At 48.2% G+C, this 15,722-nt stretch overlaps 1 pseudogene; it reads left to right on the forward strand.

The window, feature by feature from the left end:
• The first annotated feature begins 853 nt into the window (after positions 1-853).
• On the forward strand, positions 854-15,511 carry LOC129393270 (uncharacterized; annotated as a pseudogene).
• The last annotated feature ends 211 nt before the right edge of the window (positions 15,512-15,722 follow it).

Genomic DNA, 15,722 nt, shown 5'->3' on the forward strand with positions numbered 1-15,722 from the left:
ACTTCTCTCCAAGGTATGTCATGTCACGACATACTGCCGCTGCACGAACATGGCCAGTGTCTTCCTATTCAACATGTAGAATGCTTTCCTAATTTCTCTTTTTGCTCTCTGTCTTTGTGTTCTGCATTTTCCTTACTTTTATTGTCAGAAACTCCAGAAAGTCAATCGTACTAATTTATCACGATTTGCTTTATTAATTTATACTTTGCTTATATGGAATTTTGCCCAACAGACCTCATTACAGTTTCTAACCTGTTTTATTTCGTTTTTTTTTCAGAGACAGGGTCTCCCTCTGTTGTCCAAGGCTGGAGTGTAGTAGTGCTATCACAGCTGACCGCAGCCTCAACCTTCCAGGCTGAAGCGATCCTCCCACCTCAACCTCCCACGTGGCTGAGACTACAGGTGCTTGCCACTATGCCCAACTAATATTTGGAATTTTCGTATACGTGGATTCCAGAAGGGTGACAGCGAAACGTGAGTAGGCATGGATTTTGGTATATGCAGAGATGGGGGGCTGGAACTGATTCTGTATACTGAGGGACGACGACTGTATATGTTTTTACAATTACGCTGTAGGATACATACTGTTGCATAGCCTTGAAAATAATAATTTTTAATTGAGTGGAATAATAATAATATTGATAAAAGTAGCAGCTGGCCAGGTGTGGTGGCTCACACTGGTAATCGCAACACTTTGGGAGGCTGAGGCAGGAGGATGGCTTGAGGCCAAGAGTTTGCGATAGGCCTTGGAAACGCAGGGGGAGTCACCATCCCTACAGAAAAACACATGAATTAGCCTAGTGTGGTGGCATGTTCCTGTAGTCCCAGCTACTTGGGAAGCTGAGGTGGGAGGACCACTTGAGCCCAGGGAGGCTGAGACTGCAGTGAGTCATGATCAGGCCTCTGCACTCCAGCCTGGGTGACAGAGTGAGACCCTGTCTCAAAACAACAAAAAAGTAGCAGCTAACATCAACTGACCTTTTATACCAGGTGCCTATTGATACCATAGTTTAATTTCTTATAACTGTTTCTTATTTCACTTACCCACTCTGTCTTCAGTTACTCCCAGATTTTTACTGTGTGTGTACAGATGACCTTTTGTTTAGATTGAATTGTCTCCCCAGAAGTAAGATTACTGTGAGTCATGGTGAATGGACATTCTCATTACCCTTGATGTAAATCGACAGGGTTTTGGGTGCCTCCCAGCTATAATCTTAGCACTTTGGGAGGCTGAGAGAGGAGGATTGCTTGAGGCCAAGAGTTGGAGGAGGCAGTATGGCAGTATGGTGAGACCCTGTCTCCATTATTTTAAAAAATTGACAGGCTTTACCCTGGAAGGCTTATACACAATTTAAACACCCCTCATAGCATAAGAAAGTGCCCATTTCACTGCACCTTTGCCAGCACAGGGTATTATAATTTAGTAAGTCATTTTTTGTTTGATTATTTTACATAGACAAAAGACCTCATATTACTTTACTTGTCACATTTCAACATCTTTCCTCAGCTAATTAGCTCTATTTCTTTTATTTCTGTAAATGGTTGTTGTTGTTTTGTTCTTTGAGACAGGGTCTTGCTCTGTCACCAGGCTGGACTGTAGTGGCATAATCATGCCTCACTGCAGCCTTGACCTCCCAGGCTCAAACTTCCGCATTCCGAGTAGCTGGGACTACAAGTGTGCACCTCCACTCCCAGCTAACTTTTTTCTTCTTTTGGATAGAGACAGGGTCTCACTGTGTTGTCCAGACCGGTCTCTAGCTCCTGGCCTTAAGCAATCCTCCTGCATTAGCTTCTCAAATTGCTGGAATTTCAGGCATGAGCCACCATGCCTGGCCTGGGCTAGTGCCATATTCTCTAGAGTTCTCTTTACTTTGTGCTAGCCAATCTCTCATTATGCTGTTCACCTGTTATAATGAATAATTCTCTGTATTAAATTTTACCAGTTTAAACTTTTGAGTGGTTTATGCTTCCTGATTGGACTCTGACTAATATGTTAGGAAGGGTCCCAGGAGATAAACCCACACAGATGGGATTTGGGCATAGGTTTGGTTTCCCAGGGGGCAGTGCTGAGCTCTTTGCCAGTGGGAAATGGGATGCTGGTGATTTCCAGTAGGTGACCTCACAGTGACTCAAGCTACCACTTACTGTTGATTGTGACGAAATGCCAGCTGAGGCACATTGCCTTGGGAGCTAAGTGGTTGCTGCCCTTGACCACTGTGAAGACTGGTGTGGGAAGGGTCGCTTTGGATGCACTTGAGCAGGGGTCCCCAACCCCTGAGCCATGGAGCCGCAAGGAGCCACACAGCAGGAGGTGAGCGGTGTCGAGTGAGGGAGTGAGGGAAGCTTCGTCTGTATTTACAGCCACTCCCCTTTGCTCACATTCCCGCCTGAGCTCCACCTTCTCAGATGAGCAGCAGCATTAGATTCTCATAGGAGAACGCACCCTGTTGTGAACCGTGCATGTGAGGGATCTAGGTCGCGCTGTTCTTATGAGAATCTAATACCTATTGATCTGTCACTTTCTCCCATCACGCTCAGGTGGGACCATCCAGTTGCAGGAAAACAAGATTAACACGCCCACTGATTCTACATTATGGTGAGTTCTATAATTATTTTATAATATATTACAGTGTAATAATGGAAATAAAGTGCCTAATAAATGCAAATGTGCTTACATCTTTTGGCCCAGCTCCTACCTCCCGGCAGCCTCTCCAGGCCCAGAACTTTCTCCAGTCAGCCTCTACAGACCAAGCTCATGACTCACCATGGCCTATTTAGGCCCATACCCTACGTCACGGCAGTCTCCGCAGATGAGGCTACTGCCTCACAACAGCCTCCACAGGCACAGCTCCATCGTTACAATGGCCTCTTTAGACCCAGCTCCTGCCTCCCAGCCTTCTCTCCAGGCCCTGAGCTTTCTCAGTAAGTTCAGGTAGCTGGGACTGTAGGTATACATGACGATACTTGGCTAATTTTTAAATTGTTTTGTAGACATGGGGTCTCACTTTGTTGGCCAGGCTGGTGTCAAACTAATGGCCTCAAGTGACCCTTCCACCCCTGCCTCCCATCCTCGAGGCATGTGCCACCACAAGGAGCACTTGTTCAATTTTCTAAAAAAAAAATTTCTAAAGTAAGGCTGTGGGATGATGGCAGGAAGATAAAAGAAAAACAGAAGCATAAGTTAAAACGACTTATTCACACATATTCTTTTGACAGCAAGAAGAACTTTTCGTATCTACATTCCTTACAAACAAAGAAAAGGCAGATAAACAATGTTGTATAGGAACTTCAACACACACTGTACAATATTCCCACTTTGCTGACATAAGTTATGGAAATTTCATGGTTTACTTGAGTGTCGCTACCAGTATTTTGCTTCTCTGATGATTTTTATCAACTTCCTCATCTGTTAACTTCTCTCCAAGGTATGTCATGTCACGACATACTGCCGCTGCACGAACATGGCCAGTGTCTTCCTATTCAACATGTAGAATGCTTTCCTAATTTCTCTTTTTGCTCTCTGTCTTTGTGTTCTGCATTTTCCTTACTTTTATTGTCAGAAACTCCAGAAAGTCAATCGTACTAATTTATCACGATTTGCTTTATTAATTTATACTTTGCTTATATGGAATTTTGCCCAACAGACCTCATTACAGTTTCTAACCTGTTTTATTTTGTTTTTTTTTCAGAGACAGGGTCTCCCTCTGTTGTCCAAGGCTGGAGTGTAGTAGTGCTATCACAGCTGACCGCAGCCTCAACCTTCCAGGCTGAAGCGATCCTCCCACCTCAACCTCCCACGTGGCTGAGACTACAGGTGCTTGCCACTATGCCCAACTAATATTTGGAATTTTCGTATACGTGGATTCCAGAAGGGTGACAGCGAAACGTGAGTAGGCATGGATTTTGGTATATGCAGAGATGGGGGGCTGGAACTGATTCTGTATACTGAGGGACGACGACTGTATATGTTTTTACAATTACGCTGTAGGATACATACTGTTGCATAGCCTTGAAAATAATAATTTTTAATTGAGTGGAATAATAATAATATTGATAAAAGTAGCAGCTGGCCAGGTGTGGTGGCTCACACTGGTAATCGCAACACTTTGGGAGGCTGAGGCAGGAGGATGGCTTGAGGCCAAGAGTTTGCGATAGGCCTTGGAAACGCAGGGGGAGTCACCATCCCTACAGAAAAACACATGAATTAGCCTAGTGTGGTGGCATGTTCCTGTAGTCCCAGCAACTTGGGAGGCTGAGGTGGGAGGATCACTTGAGCCCAGGGAGGCTGAGACTGCAGTGAGTCATGATCAGGCCTCTGCACTCCAGCCTGGGTGACAGAGTGAGACCCTGTCTCAAAACAACAAAAAAGTAGCAGCTAACATCAACTGACCTTGTATACCAGGTGCCTATTGATACCATAGTTTAATTTCTTGTAACTGTTTCTTATTTCACTTACCAACTCTGTCTTCAGTTACTCCCAGATTTTTACTGTGTGTGTACAGATGACCTTTTGTTTAGATTGAATTGTCTCCCCAGAAGTAAGATTACTGTGAGTCATGGTGAATGGACATTCTCATTACCCTTGATGTAAATCGACAGGGTTTTGGGTGCCTCCCAGCTATAATCTTAGCACTTTGGGAGGCTGAGAGAGGAGGATTGCTTGAGGCCAAGAGTTGGAGGAGGCAGTATGGCAGTATGGTGAGACCCTGTCTCCATTATTTTAAAAAATTGACAGGCTTTACCCTGGAAGGCTTATACACAATTTAAACACCCCTCATAGCATAAGAAAGTGCCCATTTCACTGCACCTTTGCCAGCACAGGGTATTATAATTTAGTAAGTCATTTTTTGTTTGATTATTTTACATAGACAAAAGACCTCATATTACTTTACTTGTCACATTTCAACATCTTTCCTCAGCTAATTAGCTCTATTTCTTTTATTTCTGTAAATGGTTGTTGTTGTTTTGTTCTTTGAGACAGGGTCTTGCTCTGTCACCAGGCTGGACTGTAGTGGCATAATCATGCCTCACTGCAGCCTTGACCTCCCAGGCTCAAACTTCCACATTCCGAGTAGCTGGGACTACAAGTGTGCACCTCCACTCCCAGCTAACTTTTTTCTTCTTTTGGATAGAGACAGGGTCTCACTGTGTTGTCCAGACCAGTCTCTAGCTCCTGGCCTTAAGCAATCCTCCTGCATTAGCTTCTCAAATTGCTGGAATTTCAGGCATGAGCCACCATGCCTGGCCTGGGCTAGTGCCATATTCTCTAGAGTTCTCTTTACTTTGTGCTAGCCAATCTCTCATTACGCTGTTCACCTGTTATAATGAATAATTCTCTGTATTAAATTTTACCAGTTTAAACTTTTGAGTGGTTTATGCTTCCTGATTGGACTCTGACTAATATGTTAGGAAGGGTCCCAGGAGATAAACCCACACAGATGGGATTTGGGCATAGGTTTGGTTTCCCAGGGGGCAGTGCTGAGCTCTTTGCCATTGGGAAATGGGATGCTGGTGATTTCCAGTAGGTGACCTCACAGCGACTCAAGCTACCACTTACTGTTGATTGTGACGAAATGCCAGCTGAGGCACATTGCCTTGGGAGCTAAGTGGTTGCTGCCCTTGACAACTGTGAAGACTGGTGTGGGAAGGGTCGCTTTGGATGCACTTGAGCAGGGGTCCCCAACCCCTGAGCCATGGAGCCGCAAGGAGCCACACAGCAGGAGGTGAGCGGTGTCGAGTGAGGGAGTGAGGGAAGCTTCATCTGTATTTACAGCCACTCCCCTTTGCTCACATTCCCGCCTGAGCTCCACCTTCTCAGATGAGCAGCAGCATTAGATTCTCATAGGAGAACGCACCCTGTTGTGAACCGTGCATGTGAGGGATCTAGGTCGCGCTGTTCTTATGAGAATCTAATACCTATTGATCTGTCACTTTCTCCCATCACGCTCAGGTGGGACCATCCAGTTGCAGGAAAACAAGATTAACACGCCCACTGATTCTACATTATGGTGAGTTCTATAATTATTTTATAATATATTACAGTGTAATAATGGAAATAAAGTGCCTAATAAATGCAAATGTGCTTACATCTTTTGGCCCAGCTCCTACCTCCCGGCAGCCTCTCCAGGCCCAGAACTTTCTCCAGTCAGCCTCTACAGACCAAGCTCATGACTCACCATGGCCTATTTAGGCCCATACCCTACGTCACAGCAGTCTCCGCAGATGAGGCTACTGCCTCACAACAGCCTCCACAGGCACAGCTCCATCGTTACAATGGCCTCTTTAGACCCAGCTCCTGCCTCCCAGCCTTCTCTCCAGGCCCTGAGCTTTCTCAGTAAGTTCAGGTAGCTGGGACTGTAGGTATACATGACGATACTTGGCTAATTTTTAAATTGTTTTGTAGACATGGGGTCTCACTTTGTTGGCCAGGCTGGTGTCAAACTAATGGCCTCAAGTGACCCTTCCACCCCTGCCTCCCATCCTCGAGGCATGTGCCACCACAAGGAGCACTTGTTCAATTTTCTAAAAAAAAAATTTCTAAAGTAAGGCTGTGGGATGATGGCAGGAAGATAAAAGAAAAACAGAAGCATAAGTTAAAATGACTTATTCACACATATTCTTTTGACAGCAAGAAGAACTTTTCGTATCTACATTCCTTACAAACAAACAAAAGGCAGATAAACAGTGTTATATAGGAACTTCAACACACACTGTACAATATTCCCACTTTGCTGACATAAGTTATGGAAATTTCATGGTTTACTTGAGTGTCGCTACCAGTATTTTGCTTCTCTGATGATTTTTATCAACTTCCTCATCTGTTAACTTCTCTCCAAGGTATGTCATGTCACGACATACTGCCGCTGCACGAACATGGCCAGTGTCTTCCTATTCAACATGTAGAATGCTTTCCTAATTTCTCTTTTTGCTCTCTGTCTTTGTGTTCTGCATTTTCCTTACTTTTATTGTCAGAAACTCCAGAAAGTCAATCGTACTAATTTATCACGATTTGCTTTATTAATTTATACTTTGCTTATATGGAATTTTGCCCAACAGACCTCATTACAGTTTCTAACCTGTTTTATTTTGGTTTTTTTTCAGAGACAGGGTCTCCCTCTGTTGTCCAAGGCTGGAGTGTAGTAGCGCTATCACAGCTGACCGCAGCCTCAACCTTCCAGGCTGAAGCGATCCTCCCACCTCAACCTCCCACGTGGCTGAGACTACAGGTGCTTGCCACTATGCCCAACTAATATTTGGAATTTTCGTATACGTGGATTCCAGAAGGGTGACAGCGAAACGTGAGTAGGCATGGATTTTGGTATATGCAGAGATGGGGGGCTGGAACTGATTCTGTATACTGAGGGACGACGACTGTATATGTTTTTACAATTACGCTGTAGGATACATACTGTTGCATAGCCTTGAAAATAATAATTTTTAATTGAGTGGAATAATAATAATATTGATAAAAGTAGCAGCTGGCCAGGTGTGGTGGCTCACAGTGGTAATCGCAACACTTTGGGAGGCTTAGGCAGGAGGATGGCTTGAGGCCAAGAGTTTGCGATAGGCCTTGGAAACAAAGGGGGAGTCACCATCCCTACAGAAAAACACATGAATTAGCCTAGTGTGGTGGTATGTTCCTGTAGTCCCAGCAACTTGGGAGGCTGAGGTGGGAGGATCACTTGAGCCCAGGGAAGCTGAGACTGCAGTGAGTCATGATCAGGCCTCTGCACTCCAGCCTGGGTGACAGAGTGAGACCCTGTCTCAAAACAACAAAAAAGTAGCAGCTAACATCAACTGACCTTGTATACCAGGTGCCTATTGATACCATAGTTTAATTTCTTGTAACTGTTTCTTATTTCACTTACCAACTCTGTCTTCAGTTACTCCCAGATTTTTACTGTGTGTGTACAGATGACCTTTTGTTTAGATTGAATTGTCTCCCCAGAAGTAAGATTACTGTGAGTCATGGTGAATGGACATTCTCATTACCCTTGATGTAAATCGACAGGGTTTTGGGTGCCTCCCAGCTATAATCTTAGCACTTTGGGAGGCTGAGAGAGGAGGATTGCTTGAGGCCAAGAGTTGGAGGAGGCAGTATGGCAGTATGGTGAGACCCTGTCTCCATTATTTTAAAAAATTGACAGGCTTTACCCTGGAAGGCTTATACACAATTTAAACACCCCTCATAGCATAAGAAAGTGCCCATTTCACTGCACCTTTGCCAGCACAGGGTATTATAATTTAGTAAGTCATTTTTTGTTTGATTATTTTACATAGACAAAAGACTTCATATTACTTTACTTGTCACATTTCAACATCTTTCCTCAGCTAATTAGCTCTATTTCTTTTATTTCTGTAAATGGTTGTTGTTGTTTTGTTCTTTGAGACAGGGTCTTGCTCTGTCACCAGGCTGGACTGTAGTGGCATAATCATGCCTCACTGCAGCCTTGACCTCCCAGGCTCAAACTTCCGCATTCCGAGTAGCTGGGACTACAAGTGTGCACCTCCACTCCCAGCTAACTTTTTTCTTCTTTTGGATAGAGACAGGGTCTCACTGTGTTGTCCAGACCGGTCTCTAGCTCCTGGCCTTAAGCAATCCTCCTGCATTAGCTTCTCAAATTGCTGGAATTTCAGGCATGAGCCACCATGCCTGGCCTGGGCTAGTGCCATATTCTCTAGAGTTCTCTTTACTTTGTGCTAGCCAATCTCTCATTATGCTGTTCACCTGTTATAATGAATAATTCTCTGTATTAAATTTTACCAGTTTAAACTTTTGAGTGGTTTATGCTTCCTGATTGGACTCTGACTAATATGTTAGGAAGGGTCCCAGGAGATAAACCCACACAGATGGGATTTGGGCATAGGTTTGGTTTCCCAGGGGGCAGTGCTGAGCTCTTTGCCAGTGGGAAATGGGATGCTGGTGATTTCCAGTAGGTGACCTCACAGTGACTCAAGCTACCACTTACTGTTGATTGTGACGAAATGCCAGCTGAGGCACATTGCCTTGGGAGCTAAGTGGTTGCTGCCCTTGACCACTGTGAAGACTGGTGTGGGAAGGGTCGCTTTGGATGCACTTGAGCAGGGGTCCCCAACCCCTGAGCCATGGAGCCGCAAGGAGCCACACAGCAGGAGGTGAGCGGTGTCGAGTGAGGGAGTGAGGGAAGCTTCATCTGTATTTACAGCCACTCCCCTTTGCTCACATTCCCGCCTGAGCTCCACCTTCTCAGATGAGCAGCAGCATTAGATTCTCATAGGAGAACGCACCCTGTTGTGAACCGTGCATGTGAGGGATCTAGGTCGCGCTGTCCTTATGAGAATCTAATACCTATTGATCTGTCACTTTCTCCCATCACGCTCAGGTGGGACCATCCAGTTGCAGGAAAACAAGATTAACACACCCAGTGATTCTACATTATGGTGAGTTCTATAATTATTTTATTATATATTACAGTGTAATAATGGAAATAAAGTGCCTAATAAATGCAAATGTGCTTACATCTTTTGGCCCAGCTCCTACCTCCCGGCAGCCTCTCCAGGCCCAGAACTTTCTCCAGTCAGCCTCTACAGACCAAGCTCATGACTCACCATGGCCTATTTAGGCCCATACCCTACGTCACGGCAGTCTCCGCAGATGAGGCTACTGCCTCACAACAGCCTCCACAGGCACAGCTCCATCGTTACAATGGCCTCTTTAGACCCAGCTCCTGCCTCCCAGCCTTCTCTCCAGGCCCTGAGCTTTCTCAGTAAGTTCAGGTAGCTGGGACTGTAGGTATACGTGACGATACTTGGCTAATTTTTAAATTGTTTTGTAGACATGGGGTCTCACTTTGTTGGCCAGGCTGGTGTCAAACTAATGGCCTCAAGTGACCCTTCCACCCCTGCCTCCCATCCTCGAGGTATGTGCCACCACAAGGAGCACTTGTTCAGTTTTCTAAAAAAAAAATTTCTAAAATAAGGCTGTGGGATGATGGCAGGAAGATAAAAGAAAAACAGAAGCATAAGTTAAAATGACTTATTCACACATATTCTTTTGACAGCAAGAAGAACTTTTCGTATCTACATTCCCTACAAACAAAGAAAAGGCAGATAAACAATGTTGTATAGGAACTTCAACACACACTGTACAATATTCCCACTTTGCTGACATAAGTTATGGAAATTTCATGGTTTACTTGAGTGTCGCTACCAGTATTTTGCTTCTCTGATGATTTTTATCAACTTCCTCATCTGTTAACTTCTCTCCAAGGTATGTCATGTCACGACATACTGCCGCTGCACGAACATGGCCAGTGTCTTCCTATTCAACATGTAGAATGCTTTCCTAATTTCTCTTTTTGCTCTCTGTCTTTGTGTTCTGCATTTTCCTTACTTTTATTGTCAGAAACTCCAGAAAGTCAATCGTACTAATTTATCACAATTTGCTTTATTAATTTATACTTTGCTTATATGGAATTTTGCCCAGCAGACCTCATTACAGTTTCTAACCTGTTTTATTTATTTATTTTTTTTTCAGAGACAGGGTCTCCCTCTGTTGTCCAAGGCTGGAGTGTAGTAGCGCTATCGCAGCTGACCGCAGCCTCAACCTTCCAGGCTGAAGCGATCCTCCCATCTCAACCTCGCACGTGGCTGAGACTACAGGTGCTTGCCACTATGCCCAACTAATATTTGGAATTTTCGTATACGTGGATTCCAGAGGGGTGACAGCGAAACGTGAGTAAGCATGGATTTTGGTATATGCAGAGATGGGGGGCTGGAACTGATTCTGTATACTGAGGGATGACGACTGTATATGTTTTTACAATTACGCTGTAGGATACATACTGTTGCATAGCCTTGAAAATAATAATTTTTAATTGAGTGGAATAATAATAATATTGATAAAAGTAGCAGCTGGCCAGGTGTGGTGGCTCACAGTGGTAATCGCAACACTTTGGGAGGCTGAGGCAGGAGGATGGCTTGAGGCCAAGAGTTTGCGATAGGCCTTGGAAACAAAGGGGGAGTCACCATCCCTACAGAAAAACACATGAATTAGCCTAGTGTGGTGGCATGTTCCTGTAGTCCCAGCAACTTGGGAGGCTGAGGTGGGAGGATCACTTGAGCCCAGGGAGGCTGAGACTGCAGTGAGTCATGATCAGGCCTCTGCACTCCAGCCTGGGTGACAGAGTGAGACCCTGTCTCAAAACAACAAAAAAGTAGCAGCTAACATCAACTGACCTTTTATACCAGGTGCCTATTGATACCATAGTTTAATTTCTTATAACTGTTTCTTATTTCACTTACCCACTCTGTCTTCAGTTACTCCCAGATTTTTACTGTGTGTGTACAGATGACCTTTTGTTTAGATTGAATTGTCTCCCCAGAAGTAAGATTACTGTGAGTCATGGTGAATGGACATTCTCATTACCCTTGATGTAAATCGACAGGGTTTTGGGTGCCTCCCAGCTATAATCTTAGCACTTTGGGAGGCTAAGAGAGGAGGATTGCTTGAGGCCAAGAGTTGGAGGAGGCAGTATGGCAGTATGGTGAGACCCTGTCTCCATTATTTTAAAAAATTGACAGGCTTTACCCGGGAAGGCTTACACAATTTCAACACCCCTCATAGTATAAGAAAGTGCCCATTTCACTGCACCTTTGCCAGCACAGGGTATTATAATTTAGTAAGTCATTTTTTGTTTGATTATTTTAAATAGACAAAAGACCTCATGTTACTCTACTTGTCACATTTCAACATCTTTCCTCAGCTTATTAGCTCTATTTCTTTTCTGTCTGTAAATGGTTGTTGTTGTTTTGTTCTTTGAGGCAGGGTCTTGCTCTGTCACCAGGCTGGACTGTAGTGGCATAATCATGCCTCACTGCAGCCTTGACCTCCCAGGCTCAAACTTCCGCATTCCGAGTAGCTGGGACTACAAGTGTGCACCACCACTCCCAGCTAACTTTTTTCTTCTTTTGGATAGAGACAGGGTCTCACTGTGTTGTCCAGACCGGTCTCTAGCTCCTGGCCTTAAGCAATCCTCCTGCATTAGCTTCTCAAATTGCTGGAATTTCAGGCATGAGCCACCATGCCTGGCCTGGGCTAGTCCCATATTCTCTAGAGTTCTCTTTACTTTGTGCTAGCCAATCTCTCATTATGCTGTTCACCTGTTATAATGAATAATTCTCTGTATTAAATTTTACCAGTTTAAACTTTTGAGTGGTTTATGCTTCCTGATTGGACTCTGACTAATATGTTAGGAAGGGTCCCAGGAGATAAACCCACACAGATGGGATTTGGGCATAGGTTTGGTTTCCCAGGGGGCAGTGCTGAGCTCTTTGCCAGTGGGAAATGGGATGCTGGTGATTTCCAGTAGGTGACCTCACAGTGACTCAAGCTACCACTTACTGTTGATTGTGACGAAATGCCAGCTGAGGCACATTGCCTTGGGAGCTAAGTGGTTGCTGCCCTTGACCACTGTGAAGACTGGTGTGGGAAGGGTCGCTTTGGATGCACTTGAGCAGGGGTCCCCAACCCCTGAGCCATGGAGCCGCAAGGAGCCACACAGCAGGAGGTGAGCGGTGTCAAGTGAGGGAGTGAGGGAAGCTTCGTCTGTATTTACAGCCACTCCCCTTTGCTCACATTCCCGCCTGAGCTCCACCTTCTCAGATGAGCAGCAGCATTAGATTCTCATAGGAGAACGCACCCTGTTGTGAACCGTGCATGTGAGGGATCTAGGTCGCGCTGTCCTTATGAGAATCTAATACCTATTGATCTGTCACTTTCTCCCATCACGCTCAGGTGGGACCATCCAGTTGCAGGAAAACAAGCTTAACACGCCCACTGATTCTACATTATGGTGAGTTCTATAATTATTTTATAATATATTACAGTGTAATAATGGAAATAAAGTGCCTAATAAATGCAAATGTGCTTACATCTTTTGGCCCAGCTCCTACCTTCCCACAGCCTCTCCAGGCCCAGAACTTTCTCCAGTCAGCCTCTACAGACCAAGCTCATGACTCAATGGCCTATTTAGGCCCATACCCTACGTCACGGCAGTCTCCGCAGATGAGGCTACTGCCTCACAACAGCCTCCACAGGCACAGCTCCATCGTTACAATGAGCTCTTTAGACCCAGCTCCTGCCTCCCAGCCTTCTCTCCAGGCCCTGAACTTTGTCAAGTCGACCTCACCAGGTCCAGCTCATGCTTCTTTGCAGCCTCCTCAGGCCCAGCTCCTGCATCTTGGTGGTCCCTCCAGGCCCAGCCTCTGCCTCCCGTCGGCCTCTACATTCCCAACATGTGCCTCACAGCAGATTCTGCACGCCCAGCATCTGTCTCACTGTGGACCCCCCAAGCCAAGCTCCCAACCTTTCAGCAGCTTCTACACACCCAGCTCCTGCCACCCAGTGGCCTCTTTAGGCCAAGCTCATGCTTCACAAGGGCCTTTTCAGGCCCAACTTTTGTCTCATGGCAACCTTCCCTGGCCAGATTCCTGCCTGTCTCCCAGCAGCCTAGACAGGCCCAGGTCTTGCCTCACACTGGCCTCTCTACATCCAGCTTATGCCTCACGGTGGCCTCTCCAGGCCCAACTCCTGTTCCAGGACGTCATCTCCGGGCCCAAAACTTACTCACGTCAGACTCTCTAGTCCCAACTGCTTCCTCCTGGTGGCCTATGAAGGCCCAAAATCTCCTCAAGTTGACCTCTCCAGGCCCGACTTCTGCCTCTCAACAACCTCTTTGGACTCAGTGCCTATCCATCTCCTGGCGGCCTTGGTCGGCCCACAGCTTCCTCAAGCCAAGCTACCCAGGCCCAGGTCAGGCCTCACGGTGGCCTCTCCAGGATGAGCTCCTGCCCTCCGATGGCATCTCCAGGGCCGAAATGGTCTCCGGTTGGTGGGCTCCTCCACGCCAAGCTGGGGCCTCCCGGCGACCGCCGCAGGCCCAAGTTGTCCTGAAGTCGGCCTCTCCCGGCCCTGCCTCCCAGCAAGTAAGCAAGCTCTTTTGGCTCAACTCCTGCCCAGCTCCCAACCGCCTTTGTAGGCCCCGAACTTTCTCCAGCCAAGCTCTGAGGGCCCACTTCCTGCCTCCTGGTGGCCTGTACGGGCCTAGCACTGGTTGGGGAACAGCCTCTGCAGGCCCCGCCCTTGCCTCCCAGGGGCCTCTCAAGGCCCAGCTCTTGCCGCCACGGCGGCCTCCTGGGGCCAAGTCCCTGCCTGCCTTCCAGCAGCCCGCGTTCGGCCCAGCTCCTCCCTCACGGTGGCCTGTTGATGCCCAACTCATGCCTCTGGCACCCTGCCCAGAGGCGTGAGTCCCTGCCTCACACTGGCTCCTCCCACGCTGAGAGAGGTCACTGTGAGCCCTTGCCTCACACCGGCCCCTCCCACGCGGACAGAGGTCAGCGTGAGCCCCTTGCCTCACACCGGCCCCTCCCACGCTGAGAGAGGTCAGTGTGAGCCCTTGCCTCACACCGGCCCCTCCCATGCGGACAGAGGTCAGCGTGAGCCCCTTGCCTCACACGGGCCCCTCCCAAGCTGAGAGAGGTCAGTGTGAGCCCTTGCCTCACACCGGCCCCTCCCACGCGGACAGAGGTCAGCGTGAGCCCCTTGCCTCACACCGGCCCCTCCCACGCTGAGAGAGGTCAGTGTGAGCCCTTGCCTCACACCGGCCCCTCCCACGCTGAGAGAGGTCAGTGTGAGCCCCTTGCCTCGCACCAGCCCGTCCCATGCTGAGAGAGGTCAGCGTGAGCCCTTGCCTCACACCGGCCCCTCCCACGCTGAGAGAGGTCAGCGTGAGCCCTTGCCTCACACCGGCCCCTCCCACGCTGAGAGAGGTCAGCGTGAGCCCTTGCCTCACACCGGCCCTTCCCACGCTGACAGAGCTCAGCCTGAGCCCTTGCCTCACACCGGCCCTTCCCACGCTGACAGAGCTCAGCATGAGCCCCTTGCCTCACAACGGCCCCTCCCACGCTGACAGAGGTCAGTGTGAGCCCTTGCCTCACAACGGCCCCTCCCAAGCTGAGAGAGGTCAGTGTGAGCCCTTGCCTCACACCGGCCCCTCCCACGTGGACAGAGGTCAGCGTGAGCCCCTTGCCTCACGCCGGCCCCTCCCACGCTGAGAGAGGTCAGCGTGAGCCCTTGCCTCACACCGGCCCCTCCCACGCTGAGAGAGGTCAGCCTGAGCCCCTTGCCTCACACCGGCCCCTCCCACGCTGAGAGAGGTCAGCGTGAGCCCTTGCCTCACACCGGCCCCTCCCACGCTGAGAGAGGTCAGTGTGAGCCCTTGCCTCACACCGGCCCCTCCCACGCTGACAGAGCTCAGCCTGAGCCCCTTGCCTCACACCGGCCCCTCCCACGCTGAGAGAGGTCAGTGTGAGCCCCTTGCCTCGCACCAGCCCGTCCCACGCTGAGAGAGGTCAGCGTGAGCCCTTGCCTCACACCGGCCCCTCCCACGCTGAGAGAGGTCAGCGTGAGCCCTTGCCTCACACCGGCCCCTCCCACGCTGAGAGAGGTCAGCGTGAGCCCCTTACCTCACACCGGCCCCTCCCACGCTGAGAGAGGTCAGTGTGAGCCCTTGCCTCACACCGGCCCCTCCCACGCTGACAGAGCTCAGCCTGAGCCCCTTGCCTCACACCGGCCCCTCCCACGCTGAGAGAGGTCAGTGTGAGCCCCTTGCCTCGCACCAGCCCGTCCCACGCTGAGAGAGGTCAGCGTGAGCCCTTGCCTCACACCGGCCCCTCCCACGCTG

Source organism: Pan paniscus, chromosome 8 (genome assembly GCF_029289425.2).
Source record: "Pan paniscus chromosome 8, NHGRI_mPanPan1-v2.0_pri, whole genome shotgun sequence".
NCBI lineage: Eukaryota > Metazoa > Chordata > Mammalia > Primates > Hominidae > Pan > Pan paniscus.